Here is a 25,188-nt window from a genome sequence, read left to right as displayed (position 1 = left end):
CACAACTAAAATTTGATAATGATAAAATTTGTGATGCTTGTGCTAAAGGAAAACAACATAGAGCTTCTTTAAGTCCATTAATGGTGTATCAACTAGTAAAATTAGCTGACCCTATTCCCATATGTAATGGGGTGAGGGGGAGGTAAGGTAGTAGGTTGCCCCCAACGCCAGGTTGAGAGCAGCTTCCATGGTAGACCTCCGGCAGTCAGAATTATAAATTGCCCCCGTGGGACTCGATCCCAATACTACAAGGTTAAGAGCCTTGTGCTCTACCAACTGAGTTGGACGGGCAATTGATCCGTATAGATCTTTTTGGGCCAATTAGGACTATTAGCTTGGGTGGAAAACAATATTGCTTTGTATTGGTAGATGATTATTCGAGATATACTTGGGTTCTATTCTTAAGTACTAAAGATGAAGCATTAGAAAAATTCATCACGTTTTCAAAAGTAATCCAAAATGAAAAAGGTTACTCAATAACTAGTGTTAAGAGTGATCATGGTACTGAATTTGAAAATCTTGGATTTACTGAGTTTTGTAATTATAATGGTATTAACCATAATTTTTCAGAACATAGAACCCGTCAACAAAATAGAGTTGTTGAGAGGAAAAATCAAACTTTAGAAGAAATGGTTAGAACCATGCTTTATGAAAACAATTTGCCAAAATATTTTTGGGCGGAAGCCACAAATACCGCTTGTTATGTTATAAATCGAGTAATGATTAAGCCAATTTTAAAGAAAACTCCATATGAACTTTTCAAAAATAAAAAGCCTAACATTAGTTATTTTCATCCTTTTGGATGTAAATGTTTTGTTTTAAACAACAGTAAAGAAAATCTTGGCAAATTTGATGCTAAAAGTGATGAAGTAATTTTTTTGGGTTATTCCTTAAATTCTAAAGCTTATCGGGTATTTAATAAAAGAACTCTAGTGGTAGAAGAGTCTATACATGTTGTTTTCGATGATAATCCTCTTCCGAGGAAGGATTCTTATGTGAATGATGATGTAGGTATTGTAAACACAAATGACGTTAGACATAACGTTGAAGAACCATCATCAAAGGAAGAAACAAAAGATGAGAAAACTCATGATGTTCTCGAGAATCCAACCATTGAAGAAAGGGAAATCTCTTACCCAAGAGAATACAACTATGTCAAAGATGGTGAAATAATAGGTGATCCATCTAAAGGGGTAACAACTCGATCTTCTCTTAGAAATATTTGTAATTATGTTGCATTTATCTCATGCATAAAGCCTAAGAATATTAAAGAAGCATTAAATGATGAACATTGGATTATGGCTATGCAAGAAGAGTTAAATCAATTTGAGAGAAGTAGAGTATGAACATTAGTTAATAGGCCTAGTAATAAATCTACTGTAGGTACTAGATGAGAATATAGGAATAAGCTTGATGAAAGTGGTAATATAGTGAAAAACAAGGCTAGACTTGTTGCTCAAGGCTAGATTTGTTGCTCAAGGCTATACTAAGAAGAAGGCATAGATTATGATGAAACATACGCTTACATAACTAGGATTGAAGCAATTAGAATGTTATTAGCATTTGCATGTTTTCATGAATTTAAATTATATCAAATGGATGTTAAAAGTGCATTTTTTAAATGGTTTTACAAAAGAAGAAGTGTATGTGGAACAACCTCCTGGTTTTGAAGATTCAAAATTTCCAGATCATGTTTTTAAATTGACAAAAGCTCTTTATGGTTTAAAACAAGCTCTTAGAGCTTGGTATAAAACATTGTCAAATATTTTAATTGAAAAAGGTTTTTCAAAAGAGAAGGTTGACACTACATTGTTTTTAAAAGCATAAATGTAAAGATTTATTAGTAGTTCAAATTTATGTTGATGATATAATATTTGGTTATACTAATGATGTTCTTTGCTAAGAATTTTCTAAGCTAATGTAGAGTGAATTCGAGATGGGCATGATGGGGGATCTATTATTTTTCTTGGGACTCCAAATCAAGCAAAGAAAAGATGTCATCTTCATCAATCAAGCAAAATACGTCAATAATATGCTCAAGAAATTTGGATTGGAAAATGGGAAACCTCATGTCACTCCAATGAGCTCATCAACAAAGCTTGACAAAGATGAAGAAGGTAAATGTATGGATGTTAAATTATATAGGTTAATGATTGGCTCTTTACTTTATCTAACTGCAAGTAGACCGGACATTATATTTAGAGTTTGCTTATGTGCCAGATTTCAATCATGCCCTAAGAAATCACATTTACTAGCTGTTAAGAGAATCTTTAGATACCTTAAGGACACTCCTAGTTTAGGACTTTGGTATCCTAGAGACTCTAGCTTAAGCTTACATGCCTTATTTTATGTGGATTATGGATGATGTAAAATAGATAGGAAAAGCACCTCTGGTACTTGCCAATTCCTAGGAAATATGTTGATTTCATGGTTTTGAAAGAAACAAAATTGTGTTGCATTATCTACCACTGAAGTGAAATACATTTCAGCTGGTAGTTGTTGTGCACAAGTTTTATGGATGAGACAGTAACTTTTAGATTATGGAATTGAGGTTAGTACCATACCTATAAAGTGTGACAATACTAGTGTTATTTGTGTCACAAAAAATCCTATCCAACACTCTAGAACTAAGCACATTGAAATTAGACATCATTTCATTAGAGATCATGTCGCTAAAGAAGATATAGTTCTAGAATTTATTGATACTTTGCACCAATTAGTGGACATTTTTACAAAACCTTTGGATAAAGAAATATTTTGGACACTTAGAAGAGAATTAGGTTTGACCAACCTACCTTGACTTAGTATTTAAAATATTTTTAGCACTTTTAATTAATTTTTGGAAAATACTTATAAAAATAATATGTTTGATTGTATTCTTTGCTATTAGTTAGGGGGAGTTTATGACTCTTAGAGAAAATTAATTATATGTTCAAAATTATGATTGAGAATAGATTTGATTGATTGAACATAGTTAATTTTCATAAAATGAGTTGTCAATACCACTAGAGATAATTAATTTAGCATTTTGAGTGTTTAAATACATATTTTTTTTATTTTCTACGTGCTAGGTATCGATACCCCCTTTGCATGGGTACAATTACCATCCTTGAATGGGTATCGATACCCTCCACGGGTTCTGGTTATTAACGCCCAAAACCATATTTTATTTCAAAACCCTCTCTTCTCTCTTCTCACGTCGTACGCCTCCCCCTCTCACTCCTAATCTTTACATTGACTCGAAATCAACGTTTCAAGTTGGATTTCACTTAGTTTTCAACTCCTAAACCTGCTAGCATAATTAATTTCGTGCAAACAACATCAAATTCCACTCAATCTTCAAATTTCAATGTAACTTTTCTAAAAACTCTATTTTATTGATTTTTGAACATAGGACTAGTTTTGATTGGTTCTAGGTTGAAATGGTGATCGGGCATTACTTAGATTTTGTTTTAGAACAAGAATCTACAACTAATTTCATCAAAAACAACATATTTGATCAATTTTTTTTATTTTTCAAAATAAAAATTTTTTGTTTTGATTTTAAATTTGTTGTTTTTGATTTAATTATATTGTTTGAAAACTACACATTGATTTTCAAACATTGTTTTCAAACATAGTTTTCAAAATTTTCCCATTAGAATTTTTAGAGAACCTTGAAATATTGGGGACTCATTTGAGTTTTGGAAATTGATTATATTGCAAACATATGTTTTAAATTTGCAGGTTACTCTTCCGGATTCTTAATCATGTCTCAAAAACGCCCTAGGACATCCTCTAGTCGTTCAAACCATCCACCTAACCCACCGCTCAATCCACCTCCTGTTCAACAAATTCCTAATGCTGATGATCCCGAAATGACTATTCGAAATTCGTGCTTTAACGAACCTGGTCGTAGACAAAATCTCTTTTTTAGGTATTCTTAGTATTTTGAGTTATATAAAATTCGGGAAGAACGTATTCCTTTTATTCGAGCTATTCAAGAAATAAACTTTAGATATCTTCCTACTCTCGAAGCTTGGAAATTTGATAAACTTTTTCATCTCGAACCAGTAGTTTACCAACAACTCGTTCGAATTTTCTATTCCAATGCCATTTGTATTCAAAACCGAGCTAGAACCGAAACAATAGGAATTCGATCCTATCTTCTAGGTTGATTCATCCATATTGATTCTGAATACATTGCTAACGCATTAGGATTAGATAATGACGGCTTATATAATGAAAAATAAACAGTAGGTTCCCCTTACAAGGTTAGGTCTATTGCGAGTGTGTTAGATCACCAAGATCGTTTTCTTCATTTGATGATATCTTGGTGGTTTAGACCATCTGGAGGCAAATACTCCACTTTTAGAGCATTAGATATTTGGTGGATACATTGTATCCAGAATAATAGAAAAATTAACCTACCTCAGATTATATTTGTCGAACTCGTTAAAACCGTAAACCTTGTCCCTAATAAAAAACTTTGTGAAACTCTAGTTTACGGTTGTCTTCTGAGTAACCTATTTATCAAAACCGAGCTTAGAGTACAACTTGATGTAGCCATCCCTCTCAAAAACCAAATAAATTTTACATCTTTAAATAAATCGGGATGGAAAAAGGATACGGAAACAATCCAATGGGTTCGATCCCCTGAGAAAACACCGGGAGCTAGCTCTTCACGAGCTCCTCCTCTCCAGCAGCGGCAGCGAACGATGATCCGGAGCTTCAACAACTAATGCAAGATATCGACGATATTGACGATGAAGCACCCAAGGACGCGCTGGCACAGCAAGAGGATCAAACGCCTCCATATTTTTGATTATTCTTGGAGTCATTTGATATGAGGTTTGCATCCATGGAGTCTCGTCTCACTGTAATAGAGGCTTAGCAACGTGAGATGAACGAACATTTAGACACACTCACACTTGAGATACGAGCACGTTATCCTCATCCCCCTCCCAATCCTTCTATGGATTAGACCTTGCCTTGCTTTGCTTTGCTTTGCTTTTGCTTGGATTGAACTTAGGATTTATATGTTGAATTGTTAAAACCTTTTGATGTTTTTGGATTGGATGCTTGAATTTTTTTTAGATGATTTGAATATTTGAACTTCCATGTTTATATATATATTTGGTTTGAATTTTAATTTAAGATTAATGTCTATTATTTTTTGCATCATCTACATTTTAGATTAATATGAGCAATTTACCATTGCACATTATTTATGAATATTGATTTATGAAACTAATGGCTAACATTTCTCTTAATTGTGTTCTTAGCAGCTTAAGCTTTAAATTTCTAAATTTCAATTGGCTAAATTTTTCAAAAGCCTTGTTTAAAACGTTTATAGAGTCTTTTTGATTTAACAAAAAGGGGGAGAAGTGTTAGAGTAAGGGAGAGTAATAATATTTCAAAACTTGATTTCAAAAATAATTTTCAATTAGAAAATCTTAAAATTACTAAATATTTTGTTATATCATAAAGGGGGAGATTGTTGAAAACATTTTGATGTTTCGATATAACAAATTAAATGTTATTGGATTTTAAGATTTTATAATCATTTTCAAAAGTATATTTGATTAAACCATTTGAATATCAAAATATTACTCCAAGTTTTTCAAATGTCAAAAAGTGTAAAATTATGTTTTAATCTCAAAATATTTTTAAATAAATATTACAAAGTATTTTGTGCCTAAATCGAGCCAAAAATAATTTTTAAATAGAAGAGCTCTAAGAAAAACCAGATTGCCCGGATGGTACTGGTACCCCCATCAGATGGTACCTATACCCCCATGACAATTTTGGTTCCGAAAAAACAGAATGCCCGGATGGTACCGATACCTCCCTGGATGGTACTGATACCCCTAGTCCATAACAGTCGAAATATTTGAATTTTACACTGTAGGTACCGATACCCTATGGATATGTATCGATACCCCCCACGCTCCTCAACTATTTTATTAATTGTTTTCGCACAATAACGACTCTATTGACTTCACTAATGATCCCCAATGTTCAGAAGTGATTCAAGGTGTATTTAACAAGTTTAGGAGCCATTGATCAATAACAATCAACAAGAATTGAGAGAGAATCAAAGTGAAAGCATCAAACCTTAAGTTTGAGCATTTTCAAGCCTATTTCATTCAATATTCATTTTTTCTTTCAAGAACACTTATTGTGCTCAATTGTATTATTCTTGAGTGTTCTTTCTTTGTTCTAGAATTGTGCAAACATTTTACCTAGTGAGGTTTTTCTTTGAGTTTGTGAAATTTGTATTGTTCTCTTTGGGAGAGAGTGTTCTCAAGAATTTGGGGTATAATTCTTAAGGGTTTTATAAGGTTACTCCTTGTCCTCGAAAGAAACACAAATTAGTGAATTTGTGGAAAATCCTTAGTGTGGATAGTTAAGGTAGTGGAACTAGACTTTGGTTGAGAAAGTCAAACCACTCTAAATTGTTGTGCAATTATTTTCTATTTTCTGCAAAAGCTTCCACCAAAATTTTTATTGCCAATTCACCCCCTATTGGTTATTTCGTCCATCGATTAACTCAACATTTTCTTCAGTTTCAGGATCCGGTTCTTCACTTATAGAAACAACTTCCTGAGATATGTCGACCAAATATTGTGCGATTTCCCGATCATGTCTTAAGTAACAAGCAATAAGGTCCTCTCTTCACTTAACTCTCGCCTGAGCTTGCTCCCATCTTCCCCATATATCTTTTAGCTCATTTCTGACGTACATTGGTGTGAGTGTAGCCAAACATCTCCGACACGTACCCAAGCATCAAACTGTCTCCGTTGGTCAACTGGGATTATTCCGACCACCTCATAACATCTGCATTGTCTTCAACCTCTTTCTGAACCTTTCGTTCCATATTACTAGCCTTCTATATGGACATCGATCCCAAATCAACACCATGAAATGAATAGTGCAATGCAAAAGAAAAAAGAAAAACAAAGACAGAAGAAAACCAGTTAGTAAACATTAGTCAATTAATCAGAGATAATAATTTGTTAAAGAATCCTACCCTCACATGTTGACTACCCAATCATGTTTTATCAGATCCTACCCGAACATGATATCTACCCCCATGCTTTACTTGAACATCAAAACCCTAACCGCATGATATCTAATTCGCATACTTGTTTGAAAAAATAAACCTAACCACATGATCTTTAGTTCACATGCATTTATTCAAAAAAACGAAAATAAATGACTCAAAAAATCTTTTCCTTGTGTACCCTTCTCACGAGATTCTAAAGTAATAGGTTCTCGAATTATCCTTGTCGGTTCCCCCTTGGGCTATCGAACCCTCAATCCTGACCCATTACAGGCTTTTGGGACCGAGTTTAATTTCGATGGAACACACCTCTTTATGTCCATGTGGGGGTGAAAACCTCACAAGGATCAAAAGGCGTGAGCTCCAGGAGTGATCCACTATCCCATGCGGAGGTGAAAACCTCACAAGAGAGTAGTCTCTTACTCCTACTTAAATAAGACGGAGCAGGGTTTTAGCTCATGTTATGCAAATGCAACTGTGCAATGTGTGAGGAAAAGCGAAAATAAAACAATACATAATCACATAAGACTCAAAAAATCAATCCTCTTTAAACACATAATTAATCTGAAATCAATAGCAAACAGATCAGTACAATTATTTATTTGTTAATCAAATTCTGAACAAACAATATTAAAACCAAATACCAAGTAGGGAATCAAAAACCAAATTAGATCAAACTTGTAATTTTATTTGCAAAGATAATTTATTAATCGACTAATGGCTTGACTCTCTAAAAGTTCCCTAGCGGAGTCGCCAAGCTGTCATAACGTCCGTATGAGATTTCAAAAACCACACTAATTTTTAATTATTCTCTTCATATTAAATTTAAATTAAAAGTGAATGTGATTTAAAAAAACCTCTCGTTTCAAAAAATTTGGGATTCCTTTTTTAAAATAAAATATACAGTTCGAAGAGTCGCCACCAATCTTTGATTAGGGTGTGGATTGGGCACCCAAAAATAAATTTTTCATTTTAATAAAATATTAATTTTAATTAAAAAGACAAACTTGGGGTTTACGTTACCAAAATTTGAGTTCAGGAGTCGGTTACGCGTGAGGAAGGATTGACACTCCCACAACGCCCTAAATCGGTACCTAGTCGGTTAATTAATTGTCTTTGCAATAAAATGTACAAGTTCGAATTTAATTTGATTTTTGATCTACAACAAAACAATAACATATGAATTTTACAATGTTCAAAAGTACACAAATAGATTAAATTAAAATTACCAAGCCATTAGAGAAAGATAAAGAATGTTAGATTATTTAAAAATATCGAGACCAAATCTTAGATAAGTTCTAACGACCTTTTCTCAATAAATTTAAATAGTTGGACATTTCTTTTTCTTCCATTCCTCAAATTTTAAGGTGATGAATCATTTTTTAGGTGTCACTGATGGAATACACTTTAATTTAAAATCGTTAAAAGTGGGTCTCTAATAAGTTAAGACAATCCACTTAAAATAATTTTAACTTAAAAGGATATTACCCTTAATCCAATTATGTACCGATGTCAAGTTATGCACATGAGGATATCATACAATTCACGTAAAAATGTCATACGATTTGTAAATTAAAAACTTGTATACTTACACATATGTAAACATATCAATATGTAAAATAATATAATAACTAATTAAATAATACCCTAATCATGTGATAACACATATATCAAAACATTTAATGCTTACATACAATATATATATATATAAGATTGTATATATAATATTAAATGCAAAGCCACTTTAGCACAATAATTAGTGTATTACACATGATACAAGACATAAGACATCATTTGTACAACAAGCATTTATATATATATAGAATATAAAAAAATCCCTAAATAAACATAGATTTACACATTTATTAATTATAATATGATGTACATGTACAATAATTAATAAACACAAATAAACTATATGCACAACATGTATGTAACCAAAATATAAATTAACATAATTACCAACATTGAAATCAAAAATAAATCCCTAAACATGTATAGGATTATAATGGAAAAAATTCAAAATGACAAACCAAATGTAAAAACAAACAAAAAGATAACTTGACTACAACCAGGGATCAAAATAAAATATGCGTAAAATATGAAGATGAAATTAAAAATTCATGAAACATGTATTTTGAGGACTAAAACTTAATTATTTCCAAATAAAAGCCTATATAAATAACCAACATATAAAAATCTACAAAACTACTTAATCAAGACACCAAAAAGATGAAAAAAATGAAAAAAAAAATATGATAACAGTACCTAAAGCATAAATGCAGTGAACTTTCAATAAACATTTAACATAAAAAACTTATTTTAAATTAATCTCACCCTAAACCTAAACTAAGACACCCAACAACCTTTCTTTTCTTCTCTAATATGCGACAGACTCTCCCTCTCTTCCCATTTCAATTTTTTTTTATTTGTTACTTTGTTTCTATGTGAATCCTACCGATGATCATGAACCACCATGACCACCACCCTACGCCACCCCGACGAGGGACCATTCTCCTTCAAAACAAACCAAAATACCGATCCTACACCCCTATTTTCTCTAAACCAAACCTTTAAACTTTCAAAACCCCTCCTAACCGCAACCTAACACAAAGAATGCACCATGAACGCTTCAACGAACGCTTGGTCGTTGGTGAGAGCCTTAAATCCGAGGTAAACTCTTCTTTTCCTTATTTTTCTCTCTCGTTCTTCGAATTTTTTTATTTTTTTATTATGCTCGAAATCAAAATAAAAAAATAAGAACAAAATTCCTGAAATTTTTTGATGTGTTATTGCTTTCGCGTTCTGGAAAATACACCGAAAAGGAACCCCCCTCTTTCTGTTACAACGAAAATTCCCCCTAGCTGATCTAAGAATTTTCTGCCTTTTTTTCAAACTATTTTTCCCCCCACTTGTCTGATGAAGAACCCTCCTGCTTACAATTTGTTTCCCTGTTCTTGCTTGCCTATGGTTGTTCGAATGGTTCCCCCTCTTGCTTTGTTCGAATCTCCCCCATTTATAACATATTTTTGGTTGCTCAATATTGACTCTTCCACTAGTGCCCGAATAATGGTGTTTGAGTGGGATTTTAATGGTATTTTAGTGGCATTTCGGGTGTTTATTTGTAATGGTTTCTCCACTAGATTTGATTTTGTTTAAAAATTTATTTAGTGGATTTGGTTTGGTTGATACTGATTTGGTTGTTTTTGACGCATGCAATGACGACAGGTGGCTTCGATGGTCGACGTTCACTGTTACAGCTGCTCGGCGTTCACTGTTGCGGCGGTTCGATTGGCTTCGGGGTTGCTGTGATGGTCACTGGCGGTGGTGACATTGTTGGAGTGAGCTAGGGTTTCAAAACCCTAATTGAAGATGGGTCGATTCATAGGCCTCGGGTTTGGATCTGGATCCGGGTCTTCTCTCTAGTTGGGTTATTGATTTGGTCAACTGTTGGGTTGTTGAGTCTTCTTGTAATTGGTTTGTATTGCTGGTGGACTAATAGATTTCCACTTGGGCTTCAAGTTTGGGCTTGTAATGGGTCACTGGTAACTTGTACTGGATTGGGCTTCAAAGGCTGCACAAAATATAATTGTAATAATAATAATAAATATTTAATATTTTTTGCCATGACAAAAACGAGTGTCTACACAATATTAACGGAAATGCAAAAGATGCCGATGGAAGTGGATTTGACAATAATCAATCAAGAAGATCGTCGAGCAAGTGGAATGATGAGCCAATCATATATTCGAACTCAGCTTCGATGATGAAACCTTCGGCCATCGAGAGAAATTTAGAATGCACGCTTGAAGAGTTGTGTTATGGATGTACGAAGAAAGTGAAGGTCACAAGATATGTTCTTACATTATCCGGGTTCGTATTAATGCTAAGCATTCATTCTCTTTCACATTTTATGTGACTTCATATAAGAATTACAATATATTAGCAGGAAAACAATACAAGAAGGCGAGTTATTATCAATAGAAGTGCAGCCATGATGGAAGAAAGGGACAAAGGTAACATTTGAAGGGATGGGAAACGAAAGCCCAGGAGCTTACGCTGCTGATGTAACCTTCGTAATCGCCGAGAAACGTCATAGTTTGTTCCGGAGAGACGGTGATGATATGGAGCTCAATGTTGATATCCCATTGGTCAAAGCTCTCTCCGGTTGCTCCGTTCCAATACTTTTACTAGGCGGAGAGACCATGGATCTGGAAATCGATGAAATCATTGGGCCGATTATCAAAGGGTAATCGAAGGCCAGGGAATGGTCAACAAGAAACAAAAGGAAAGTCGAGGGAACTTGAAACTGTCTTTCGTCATTAACTTTCCCAAAGAGCTTATATCTAAACAGCGGGCTGTTGCGGTTAGTATTTTAGGAGAATCTGGATGATCATCGATCATCGATCATAGCGTGTGTCTGTTTATTTATTTAGAAATCCGGAATTTGTTTTCTTGTGGAGATTTTGTGTTTTCTGCCACAGAAACTTCACTTTCCATTGGATATTTATACGAGGCTTAATACATTTTTAAGTGTTTTATCTATACCTCAAAATATGATTTGGTGTCTAAATTTTTTTAATAATAGGTACCTAACAGAGCAAAAAAATCTTTAGTCACCAAATCGTATTTTGAAATATAATCCACGCACTAAAAAAATGTATTAAGCCTTTATCTAATTTTGTATAAAGAATCAAGGGTTAAAATCCATTTATACTCGGTGTAAAATTTTTAGTTTTACACTTTTTTAGGACATTTGATGAGGGAAATTGAGAATAACTCTTTTTCTTTTAGTGAATATTTTCTCATTTCCTATTGTTAATCTCAATCTTTGATTTTCCTCAACTAACGGTGCTAAAAAGGTGTAAAACTTTTAATTTTATAGTGGATGTAATTGGATCATGCCCCAAGATTTAATGTGTTAGTTGAGATCATATGAATTATATTTTAGGATAAACTATGTATTTAGTCACCCATGTCTTTGCAGTTTCGTTTTAATCACTTAACTGTATTTTTTTAAAATAATACATAACATTGTATTTTTATACAATTTTAATTATCTATCGTTAAAAAAATATACGAAACGGCTAATGTGACATTTTTTTTCTTTTTATCAATGATGACGTGTCATTATCTTATAGTAACACATCAATATCATCATAATTTTTTTAATAACATGTAACTGAAACGAAATCAAAATGTTATTTTATGTATGATTTAAAAAATATAATTTAATGATAAAACTAATATGTAAGAATAAGTATGCGACTAAATACCTAATTTATATTTGAGTGTTAAACTAATTTGCATCAATAAATTAGATATTTAAAAATTCAAGTCTGAAGTTGAGTTTCATTTTGTTTATGCGTGCAACGTTGTAAGAACAGGACTGGCATAAGACCGTCACTTTTAAGTCAAATCATTAGTTTAATAACAATTAAATTAAAATTAGAAGCATTAATAAGTATATAATCTTTTTATCAAATACGAAATAACCTTTAAAATAAAGCCAGTCGGACTTGTTACCATCCCAGCGAAGCACGGATTATGTGTGGTATGCTACCACTGAGAATAGCCCGGCACAATCTGAGCTTTCACCTTGTGCATGGTGGGTATCTCAGGGACATCACCGCCAAATCCACTATAGAGAACAGCTTTCTTATGGCTAAAAGCATCGAAAGAGAATTTCCCATGGTACGAACCCATTCCGCTGTCCCCAACTCCTCCGAATGGAAAATTGTGCTCAGCAAGCTGAAATAATAGTCGATTTGATCAATGTGAAGATCGAAATTTATTGGAGTGTGTTTCAAGTAATAGGAACATACAGTGTATGTTAACTGATCTCAAGAACTAACTAAACGTAAAAAAGGAAAATCTTTTATTCATGAATCCCACATCGAAATCTTGTATGACTTGCATGTACAGTAGTGTCATTGACGACTAAACCCCCGGCAGACTCTATCTGCAGGATAAAATTTTTTTGAGACGAAATGGATTACAATTTAAAAATGTTAACGTGTACGGGCATTCTTACCAACTTCACAGCATGATCTTTTGTTGTAATAATAATCAGGAGCAATACATGTTTGTCCATTATTACACCCCCATTTCCCTGCAATTATCCGCCTAGTTGCCACCTGAAATACACACACACAAAAAGGAAGGCTGACATGATGGCAAAATTAAACACAACACATACCTTTAAATTGATGCCTGAATCAACAAAGGCAGACTTCCTCAAAGCTCCAGAACAACTGGAGTTAAATGCTTTGCAGCAGCTGCCATTACAATGCGCGCAACTCCTCCGTTGCCTAAAATTTCAAAGATGTTTTGGTTCACAAAACTTACAATCAGAAACTGATATGACAATGTCTTGAAGCATCATGCACATATCACAGATGAAAATAAAATGCAGTTGTCCAAGAATGCTTAATTAAGACATAAAAGATTCAGCAAGAGGAGAAGGTAAATGGATGCAAATGAATAAAGGACCTGTATAGAATATTTTGTCCCACTTTTGCTCCGGTAGTGCTGATGTTTCAGGAACTGCCCCTTTAACAACCTTAATTCAAGAGCCATCTAAATAATCAGCTACCAGCTTTGCAAGCAAGGATGCTGAGGCTGGAGCTAATTATGATGGCTTTAAGACTGTAGCATACCAGCTGCAATAGCTCCAACAACCGGATCAAGAGACACTATTAAAAGAAGAGATACAAATATTGTCATATTCCAAAACATTTCAGGAATTAAACGAAATAAAAGGAAAGAAAGGCAGATGTGAACAAGTCCATCTGGTGTTTTAACATACAAAAAGGATAATTCCATGTTGAGTTACTAACACAACACCCATTGGTTCAGATACAATTTCAGCAGATGAAGGAAATGTAGTCAGTGAAGTTTTTGCCTGCAAAAAGGGGCAAATTGATCATATTCAACTCTTCCAATGTCAAACAAGAAACCTTAATGAAAGCTTCCACATAGTGTAGAGGCACCCAAAATTTTACCTTTTCTGGCTTCATCAAATACTTCATTTCCTTGAGTGCCAATCTGATTGAATTCTTTAACATCGCTATCTGAAAAGTAAACCATGTCAATATCACAAGAGGACAAAAAGGTAACATATTTACTGAGCCTAAATATAAATAGGGTAAACTATTCGCATGACCATTTAACTTTTGTTCCTTTTCATTTTGACCATTGATTTTGAAATTTTGTCAATTAGGACACTTAACTATTTTTTTTTGTGTGAATCTGACACTTAACTATTTAAGTGTGCTAGACAAGTACTAGTGTCACCATTTGATTGAAAGGTTTTTCTTAAATTTTGAATTCATTTAACAATACGGCTAAGTTAATTTTGTCAAGCCGAAACTCCAATCATCAAGTTATAACAATTCGAAGTAGATAGCAAGGCATCTCTCTGTTTCTCTTCTCTTGTTTTTTAGTTTTCAATTTTTGTCCAATCACTGACATGGATACCAACATTTCATTACTTATTCTTAATCTTTATCTGTACTAAATAAAGTAATATTCACTTTCCAAATTAATATTCCGAAGAATCTTCACACATGAAAGGTAAAAGTATTAACAGGTACTGAAAAAGCTTTAACGTAAAGAATGTGCCAGTAATGTGAAGAACTCTTACTACAATTACATCCTGTCAGCTGCAGATTTTAACAATGAGAGAGAACTGCATTAGCAATAAATATTCAAGAACTTGTCTTCCATGATAGATTTTGAATTTTTTCGATTTCATATTTACTATGATTCGATTCTAACAGCTTTTACCTAGTAAATCGAAGATTCGAGTCCTGGCTTGGAAAGATCACCAAGAAGAGCGGAGAAGATCTGCGGCTCGTTCTCTTCCATCATCCTCAACATGGCTGTCAATTGAGACATTCTCCATTTGTTGCTTTTAGTTTTTCCCGCTACGGAAGCTAGCTCTCAACTTCTTCACCATCTCTTCCGCAGACTCCGTATAAAAAACCGCCTTGTCCTTCGATTTACTCCCCATTATGATCCAAAATCAGTTACAAAAATAGAACAATCAATCGAATAAAATTCAAACTTCGAAATTCTTATTAAATTATACGCCTACTTCTTTTCTTTTTAATTTTGTTTGGTTCTTCTTCCAGAGCACTCCGGCGTTAAAAATGATCGCTGTGCATCACAGGGCCGTCGATAACAAATGTTGAAGTTATTCCGTTAGAGTTATATAGTTCTATAGAGTATAGACATTTTAATACTAACTATTCTCTCATTGAAATTATTAGAGAGGGCTTTCCTTTATCATGATTGAGGCGTTCTATTTATGTATTTGTTTGTTATTATTATTAGATTATTTAAAAACTATATTAATAAAAATTACATTAACAATTTATTACTATAAACGAAGAAGTAATGGATTTTTATTTAAATTTATTAATTTGTGTTTGATTTTAAAATAATCGATTTTAATTATTTTATTTTTAATATAATATTGAATATTATTGACAACAATATTTTTATTATTGTATGAATTATTATTTTCTTAAATATTTTTAAAAGTAAAATTAATATGTAACTAGCTTATAATATAAATTTAATTAAATAATTATATATATACTTAATGGAGTGATATTTATTTATCATTATCATGCGCCTGATTCTATATATTTTATCTGTACATAGAGGAGATCAAAGCGAAAAGAGATGAAGATCTGCTCGTGTTGCCAACTGATGCTGTTCTTTTTCAATATCCCTCTTTCAAGGAAAGTAGATCGAGTTAAATTCAAGCCAGAAAGAACATACATATATATATATATATATATAATAACAGTTTTGGGTGAGCATTTACGCTCTTTGCAGGTATATGCTGAGAAATATGCTGAAGATCAAGAGACATTCTTCTAGGATTTTGCAGAAGCCCATTCCAAACTTAGCAACCTTGGGGCCAAATTTGACCCTCCAGAGGTATGTTTGTGGAGGATGGTTGCATGCTTATTTGATTTTCACGAATAAGAAAGTTTAATTAGTAGAAGTTGGCTACTACATATTGAGTATAATTTCTTTATACAATGTGTAGACTATTCGATCTCACATTCTTTTGTATGTTGTTAATACAATTATATCAATTGACTGCCTTTTAAACTTTCTTCATTCAAGTTTTATTGTAGTGGTGGAAGATTTATATATCCATATTTTCATACTCGTATTTAAATGCATATGACATGTCATATATTAATATTTAAAATATTATAAAGAGTCAAAATATAGATTTTTTAAGCCTCTTATTAAGTTAATTAGAAAAATAACATAATTCATCATCTTCATTATATATATATAACTACTGATTTCTAAAATTGATTGCATTTGATGATCAGGGCATTGTTTTAGATGCTGCATCATAGAAGTTTACGACCACCAAGTACTCTGACATGAAAGGTTGTAACCATTAATAACTATTTCACCTTCATCATAGAATATATATCTACTGATTTCTAACATTGATTGCGTTTTCTTTTGTATTATATATACATATTGCATGAAGCAATCTTCTGAAGGAGATTTATGCATGTGAAAACTGTTCATTTTGTCTGTTTTCCGTGATTTTATTGCAGGGTTAAAGATATAAAGAGAGAGAGAGAGAGAGAGAGAGAAGTGTCTTGGTCTTGATATGGGGTCGTGTGTTAGAACAATAATTCAAGCTCACATGTTATACACTTTGGAAGCCTGAAAATGAAGGGGAAGGAGAATAAATTTCAATTGAAATGTTTTGAGAATTAAGAGATGTGTAAGATTCAATACAAAGTACCCATCTTTCAAAAAAAAAAAAAGAGATGTGTAAGATTCAATGAAACAGAGGATTCAGGCAAGCATTTGGTGGAAGCCCGGTGAGGCTCAATCAACCAATATAGATTATTGTTGGTGCTTTGGCCATCTTGATTATTGTTAGTGTTTGAAATTGAATTTTATACTATTGGCATGCTCTTTCTTTCACTTTTCTGAATTTTCCATTTTGATTTTAGAGTAAAGTAAATAAATGGTCCCCCAATTATAAGATATTGCTTTGTTGAACCCCTCGACTATTAAAAGTTACATAATGGTCTCCCGACTATAGGGAGTTGTTTCGTTGACTCTCTCGACTATTAAAAGTTACATAACGGTCTCCCGACTATAGGGAGTTGTTTTGTTGAGTCCCTCGGCTATTAAAAGTTATACAGTGGTTGCCCGACTATTCATTATGTTTCAAACTTGTCATTTTCCGTAAAAAGATTAACGGTCGTCTAAATTGGATATTAACATGCTGATTGAGATATGATAGTCGTTTGAGATTATGAGATCATATTTTATTATATACCAGTCAACAGGTTAACGACCGACTTAGACTGTTGTTAATTTTCTAATAAAAAAAAGACGAGTTTAGAACATAATAAACAGTCGAGTGACCATTTTGTAACTTTTAATAGTCAATGGATTCAACATAATAGTATTCTATATTCATGGGACCATTTGTGTATTTTATCCTTGATTTTATGGGTTACCTATTTTTGGTTGATGTATTTTGAAATTCGGTCATGAGCATGTATGTTTTTCTTCTTCTTGAAATTAATGGTTTGTTCTTTTATTCTTAAAAACATTATAAATATCGTAGAAAAGATATTATTTAAACTTGACTTACATTATATCATATGATCAATTCTTTACAATTTCTTTTTTATCATTTTATAATAAAAATTTATATATATATAAAAATTAAATTAAATTAAATTTATATTATTTTTATTATAAATTTAAATTTTATGTATTTAATACTGCCAAAAATAAGATTTGGATTTTATTTTTTTAATTCATCAATCACATTTAAATTTTCATCATTGTTTTCATTTCATAGAAATAAATCACATTATCTCTAGGTATAAGGTATATAAAACAACTTAAATCAAACCTTATAATAGTGAACAAGTTTTTTTTTCTCGAATAATACAATTAAATAAAATCCAAAGGTAAAAAAATACACCATTACCTCTAGTACAACCATAAGATTTCTTTACTCTACTTTAGGGGAGCGTTCAAGTGTAGATTAGTATGATTTAGAAATTTTAATTGACATTATTTATAGAATAAACTAAAAATAAAATTATGCAAAGAAGAAAGAGAGTTCAACAAATAAAAATAAAAGTAAAAGGAAATAAATAAAAAATGCCCTAATTTGAGTTCTAAAAGAAAAACAGAAACCAGTTTTCTACCTAAGTTCTGGTTCGAATGAGAAAAATTGAGATTATGGATTTTTTTTATTCTTCTTTGATATTTTAATATTAATTTATTTTTTATTTTCACAATAAATTAACCAAAATTTTAAAAGAATAAATGGGAAAAAATAATAGGACTAATATGACAAGTTTTAATTGATCAAATATTTAAAAAAAACATTTATTTTTGGAATTAATGAGTGTTGAATAATCCGATAAAGAAAACAGAAAGAACACAAGAATTTTAACGAGGTTCAGCAATGTGCTTACGTCATCGGTGCCTTAGGTGGCGCTAGAATTTTTATTTAATTCAATGTCTTATAGGTTTTAGGTTACATCTACTTTTACAATAATAAACCATGTTACATATTTACAAAAATAATCTTGTATCGTACTGCGGGGCTGCGACCCCGCACCCTCAACCCACATAATCGTAACCCCCACTACGAGACTTTCTTCTTTGCCTGTATATTTATGAGTCATACCTAACAAATCTCCACCTTGGAGAATATCATGCCCCTTAGGAAACATTCAATGTGGGTTGGGTTACCTTACTTCTTTAACAACTCGAAACATTCAACAAGTCCAAGCAATGAATGAACTTGTCTGTCGTAACTGGCTTGGTGAACTTATCAGCGACATTCTCATCAGTATGTACCTTATGAAACAAAATCTCTCCAGATGCAACCAACTCTCTGATCTTGTAAAACCTTACATCAATGTGCTTAGTTCTAGCACGATATACCTGATTCTTAGTCAAGTGAATAGTACTTTGATTGTCACAAAGTAACTGAACTCCACCATGCTGAACACCAAACTCCTTCACTAAACCAGTAAACCATAAAGCTTCTTTTGCAGTTTCAACCGCTACCATGTATTCAGCTTCAGTTGAAGATAATGCCACAACAGATTGAACAGTAGACTTCCAACTAATAGGCCCTCCACCAAGAGTAAAGGCATACCCTGTCGTAGATCTTCTATTATCCAAGTCACCCGCATAGTCTGAATCCACATATCCTACAACCAAAGGATTATCCCGTTGTCTACCAAAAACAATTCCATTTCCCATAGTACCCTTTAGGTACCTAAAGATCCACTTGAATGCTTCCAATGTTGCTTACCAGGTTTAGACATGCACTTACAAACTTGACTAACATCATGAGCTAAATCAGGACGAGTACATACCATTACATACATTAAGCAGCCAACATCATTAGAATACGGAACCTTTGCGATATCTTCAGCTTCCTTATCTGTCTTAGGGCACTATTTTGATGAGAGCTTAAAGTGATTCGCAAATGGAGTGCTCACTGGTTTTGCGCTGCTCATCGCAAATCTTTCTAGCATTTTCTCAACATAACCCCGTTGAGATAGCCACAGTTTCCTTGAGTTTCTGTCCCTGCAAATTTCTATTCCAAGAATTTTCTTTGTAACACCTAAATCTTTCATATCAAATTCCTGACTCAATAAAGTTTTCAAACCAATAACATCATCCGTGTTTCACAGCAATTAACATATCATCAACATACAATAACAGAAAAAATAAAAAAAACCATCATCAAGGCTCTTAACATAGACACAACAATCATACTCACATCGCTTGTAGCCAATTTTGATCATATAGGAGTCAAACCATTTGTACCATTGTCTCAGAGACTGTTTCAACCCGACAAAAAAGTTTTCAATCTTCAAACTAAATGCTCGTTTCCAGGTTGAGTGAAACATTCAGGCTGATGCATGTAGATCTGCACCTCTAAATCACCATGCAAAAAAACAGTTTTAACATCCATCTGCTCTAAATGCAAATTCCAACTAGCCACCAATGCAAGTAGTGCTCGGATTGAAGTGTGCCTCACCACATGAGAAAATATTTCATCATAATCAACTCATTTCTGCTGTGAAAAAACCCTTTCCTACCAAACGAGCCTTAAACTTCTCCCCCTCTTTTTCTGTTACTGTTGGTTTCTTCTTATACACCCATTTGCAACCATCGGCTTCTTACCCTCAGGAAGGCGAATTAACTCCTATATACGATTTTGATTCAAAGACTCCATCTCCTCTGCTATGGCAGCCATCCATTTGTCGTTTTCCTGACTAGTAACAGCATCATGAAAAGTAATTGGATCATCACTGCTAACAGTAAGTGCAAAAGAGACCAAGTCTTCAAAACCCAATCTGTTCGGAGGTTTTATATTCGTCTGTCTCACCCTGGCTCTAGCGAGACTATAATCCTGCAAATCATCCGTAGTGGAACCATCAGAATTCGGTTGAGAAGTTTATGTTTTCTCAACTGGAAACTGGTCGAAATCCACCACTGTCGTGTCTTTCTTCTGGTGCAATATGGGTTGTTCATAAAAAACATCTCTATTGATCACAATTTTCTTCGCAACTGGATCCCAGAACTTGAATCCTTTGACACATTTCTTGTAACCCAGAAAAAATGCACTCCTTCGATTTTGCATCAAGTTTGGATCTCTCATCAGTAGGTACATGCACACAAGCAGGACAACCAAAAATTCGTAAGTGATAAAAAGTAACATCATGATCAGTCTATACCTCTTCTGCAACTTTCCCAACCAATGATGCCCTTGGCGATCTATTGATAAGATAACAAGTCATGTTAACAGCCTCAGCCCAGAAGTGTAACACCCTCAACCCGTACCCGACCCGGATACGAGTCCAGGATGTCACATTGACTAAACAAAATAGTACTCTAAAAAAACCGATAAAAGATTTGAACTTATATTATTAAAATACAATAATATACATATGCTAATACAAATTTATCAAAATAATCAGAGCATACACCACTTGACACTTTGATTACATGCCAACATTCATTTACATAACAAAAGGACCTACTGCTCAAGTTGTCTCTGATCTGATAGTTGCAAGAGTAATGTTGTCTAGCTGCTTAACCTTGATCGTCTACTTTCTCTGATCCTACGTGTGAAACACTCACACGCTAAGTCATCGACTTAGTGAGGCAATATAATAATAATAATGATAATAAAGAAATGTAATGGAAATGCCATAATTAAATGGAATGAGACGAAATCAAATGCTTAACCATACAGTTTATATCATCACGTTCTTTAGCTATAAGCATAATATATTAACATTCATGAATTAATATTAGTAAGATTATTGGCCCATGATACCATACTGAGAACCTAAGGTATGTGAGTACTGTGAGGTTGTGCACTATGCTGTCACCACAGCTCATATAAGCGCACCAAAGTACCACGTAGAATTGCACCGAAGTGTCGCGTAGAATTGCACCGTAGTGCCATATAAGATTGTCCCTAAGGACCACATAGAAATTTTCCTTAAGAATCATATACATATGCCAATGATCAAGTATGTGTCTTAAAAGACCTCACACATGTTCCAAAGAATACATATATGTCCCGAAGACCCTCTACTCTTGGCATGCCAACTATACCTATAGTTCTCATCTACATAACATGGGCTTCCACCATTCCCATAATTTATATTGTATAGACATATAATTTCCATACCTTTATCACATAAACATATCATGTTCCATCACTTTATCACATAGCTTATATAACCTTTCCTGCATATTCATGGCACTTAATGCATATAATATGAATTCATGTCATGTATCATAATATGAAATGCGATCATGTATCAAAATATTGAATCTAGACTTATCACAAGTCTAGAACTGAATAGAATACATATTCATGCTATGCATATGCACTCACCTATATTTCCTTGCTTTTTCCTCGATCGATCTTACGAGACAATTGTTCTGGAACTTGTTTAGGCTCGGTATCTACAGAGTAATTCATTGATGCTAATCAGTATACTAATTAATGTATTCTAAACTATCATTTCTTGGGCTAAAAGAAAAGTCATTTTCATCTTTTAATGAAGGTATGCATCGATGCACCACACCATGCATCGATGCATAAATCCTATTCGATGTTTATATTTAAGGGGGTGCATCGATGCACTCCTTATGCATCGATGCATTGATGGCATTCGATGTTTGTATTTTAAAAGAGTGCATCGATGCACTTTCTGTGCATCGATACACCTTGAACAATTTCTGGGATTTATCCTTGATGCATCGGTGCATATTGAATGTGCATCGATGCACATAACCCAGAAATGTCATTTTAAGCACGAAGATCTCTTTATAATATTCTCTACACTTTATATTTCACCTCCTTTTATATCCCTAACTTGCATACACTTACTTAAACTAATTATTATCCATTTGATACCTTTAAAACTTAGAAATCCAATTCTTCATATAAAATTTAAGAATTTCACTCAATTTCCAACATGTTCTAAATCGAATTCGGACACTTCATATCCTTTAATTAGCTTGATGACAAGTCAAATACCACTTCTAATTCTTATTATGAACTCTATTCCAAGATTTCACTTTTCTACTTCCTTTCTTTAATCATTCCTAACTCCACCATCTTTTGATTTTAAGATAACCTAAGCTTTCCTTAAGCTTAGTTATCATCTAATGATCAATAGGCAACCTTAAATTCATCAAGAATTTGATTAACAAGAAACTCACCTCTAACTTTGTCTTCACGGTGAAGAAGAAGAAAAATGAAGAAGCGAAATCTGGAAACTTTTGGTCTTTCTCACTAGCTTCCACGTGGGAATAAATATCCTCAAATAAGATTTAATTATTTCCTTGTCAAAAGACTCATTTTCCCCTTTTATTCATCATTCCTTGCTAATTAATCCTACATAAAACATTTCCATCAATTCTTTAAACTTTTTAATCTATCCAATTTGGTCACTGAATTTTAAAATTCCATAATTTGATCACTAACCCGGTATGGATGATGTTACAAGAAGTGTTTGGGAAGCCCCACATTCAACCGCAAACATCTGGCTCTTTCATTCAACAACCTGTTCATCCGTTCCGCAACACCATTCTGTTGTGGTGTCTTGCTCACTGTAAAATTCCTCTTAATCCCATGCTCCTTACAGAAGTTTAGAAACTGTGAATCTATGTACTTTGTATCATTGTCATACCGCAAACACTTGATTTTTCTTCCTGTTTGGTTTTCTACCTCAGTTTTCCACAGCTTGAACTTCTTAAAAACGTCAGAATTCTGTTTCAAAAAATACACCAAAACTTTTCGTGAAAAATCGTCAATTAAAGTAACATATACACCCAAAGACAATGCCGTGGAAGGCCCACATACATCAGAATGCACATATTCAAGAATCTCTTCAGTTGTGTGATTCCCAGTCTTGAAACGAACTTTAGTCTGTTTACCAAGAACACAATACTTGCAAAAATCGAGCTTACAACTTTTAACACCTTGCAACAGATTTCTTTTATGTAATTCAACCATACCACATTCACTAAGATGAGCAAGACGCATATGCCACAGTTTGGTAGTATCATCACATGACTCAACAGAATGAACTCCACCTACTACGGTATTCCCTAACAATCTGTAAATATTCCCTACAGATATCTTTCCTTTCATCACAGTCAAATCTCCTTTAACAATCCGAATGGTTTCCCTATACTCATCAGCCTTAGGGATAAAACCATTCTTGTGCAAAGTGCCTAGAGAAATCAAATTATTCTTTAAATATGGGATATGCCAAACACCACACAACGTCCGAACAAAACCATCATACATCTTAATTCTGACATCATCAATACCAACAATATTGCAACATCGATCATCACCCAAATAGACAGAACCAGAATTAACCGACATGTATGTCGAAAACCATTCCATATTTTGGCGTGATGTGATAAGAACATCCAGAATCAAGAATCCAAGCATCCGTCAATTGAGTCGTTGAAATAAAGAGCATATCATCCTCACTGCAATCAAAATTGTCATCCTCGACCATATTCACAGACTTGGATGAGTCATCACACTTCTCATCAGTCTGCTTTTTCAACTTCAGATAGTCTCGCTTCATATGTCCCGCCTCCTTGCACTTGTAACAGTGAATTGTCTTCTTATCCCTAGATTTGGATCTGAAATTCCGCTTCCCAGACCCTGCCTTCTCTGGCTTCTGTCCACGGTCTCGATTACCCTTGACATATAAGCTACCAGCTTGAGAGCTTTCCCCTGCATTCTATTTCCACTGGTTGTGAGCAAACAAGGCTGCAGTAATCTCCTCAACTTTGATAGTCTCTTTCCCATATGTAAGAGTAGTCACTATGTGTTCGTAAGAGGGAGGCAACGAACACAACAGAATCATCGTTTTGTCTTCATCCTCAATTTTCACATCAAGCCGAGCCAAATCAGAAACGATTTGATTAAAGACATTCACGTGTTGCGCCAAATCATGATCATCATGCATCTTTAGCCCATCAACCGCTGCTTTAGATACAGTTTAGTCATTAAGGATTTGGACATAAACTGACTTTCCAACTTCTTCCAAATTTCATCTGGAGACAAGAGATGCATAACATGATACATGACCTCGTCCACCAAACATAATCGTATGGTTCCTGCCGCTCGCTGCAGCAATTCTTCCTAATTTTCCTCCTCCATCGACGTCGGGTTTGTAGGTCGCAAAGCCTTCATGATCCCTTATTGCGCCAACAGATCTTTCACCCTTGTTTGCCATAATTCGAAGTTACCCTGACCATCGAATTTTGCAATTTCGAATTTGGCTCCTGACATATGATAACAATTGTTGAATAATCGGGTAAAGAAAACAAAAATAGCACAATAATTTTAATGAGGTTCAACAATGTGCTTACGTCCTAGGTGCCTTAGGCAGCACTAGAATTTTTATTCAATTCAATGTCTCATAGGTTTTATGTTACATCTACTTTTATAATAAATAAACTCTGGTACATATTTACAAAAATAACCTTGTACCGTACCACGGGGCTGCGCCCCCGCACCCCCAACCCACATAATCATACTA

General features: G+C 33.7%; 2 pseudogenes; one reads left to right on the top strand and one right to left on the bottom strand.

The window, feature by feature from the left end:
• Positions 1-10,263: 10,263 nt before the first annotated feature.
• Positions 10,264-11,438, top strand: LOC120129971 (annotated as a pseudogene).
• A 1,166-nt stretch (positions 11,439-12,604) lies between these two features.
• LOC120129970 lies at positions 12,605-15,066 on the bottom strand (annotated as a pseudogene).
• Between the last annotated feature and the right edge of the window lie 10,122 nt (positions 15,067-25,188).

This window comes from Hibiscus syriacus, unplaced genomic scaffold, assembly GCF_006381635.1.
Source record: "Hibiscus syriacus cultivar Baekdansim isolate YM2019G1 unplaced genomic scaffold, ASM638163v2 tig00110505_pilon, whole genome shotgun sequence".
In the NCBI taxonomy this organism is placed as follows: domain Eukaryota; kingdom Viridiplantae; phylum Streptophyta; class Magnoliopsida; order Malvales; family Malvaceae; genus Hibiscus; species Hibiscus syriacus.
This window is presented reverse-complemented; position numbering and strand designations above follow the sequence as displayed.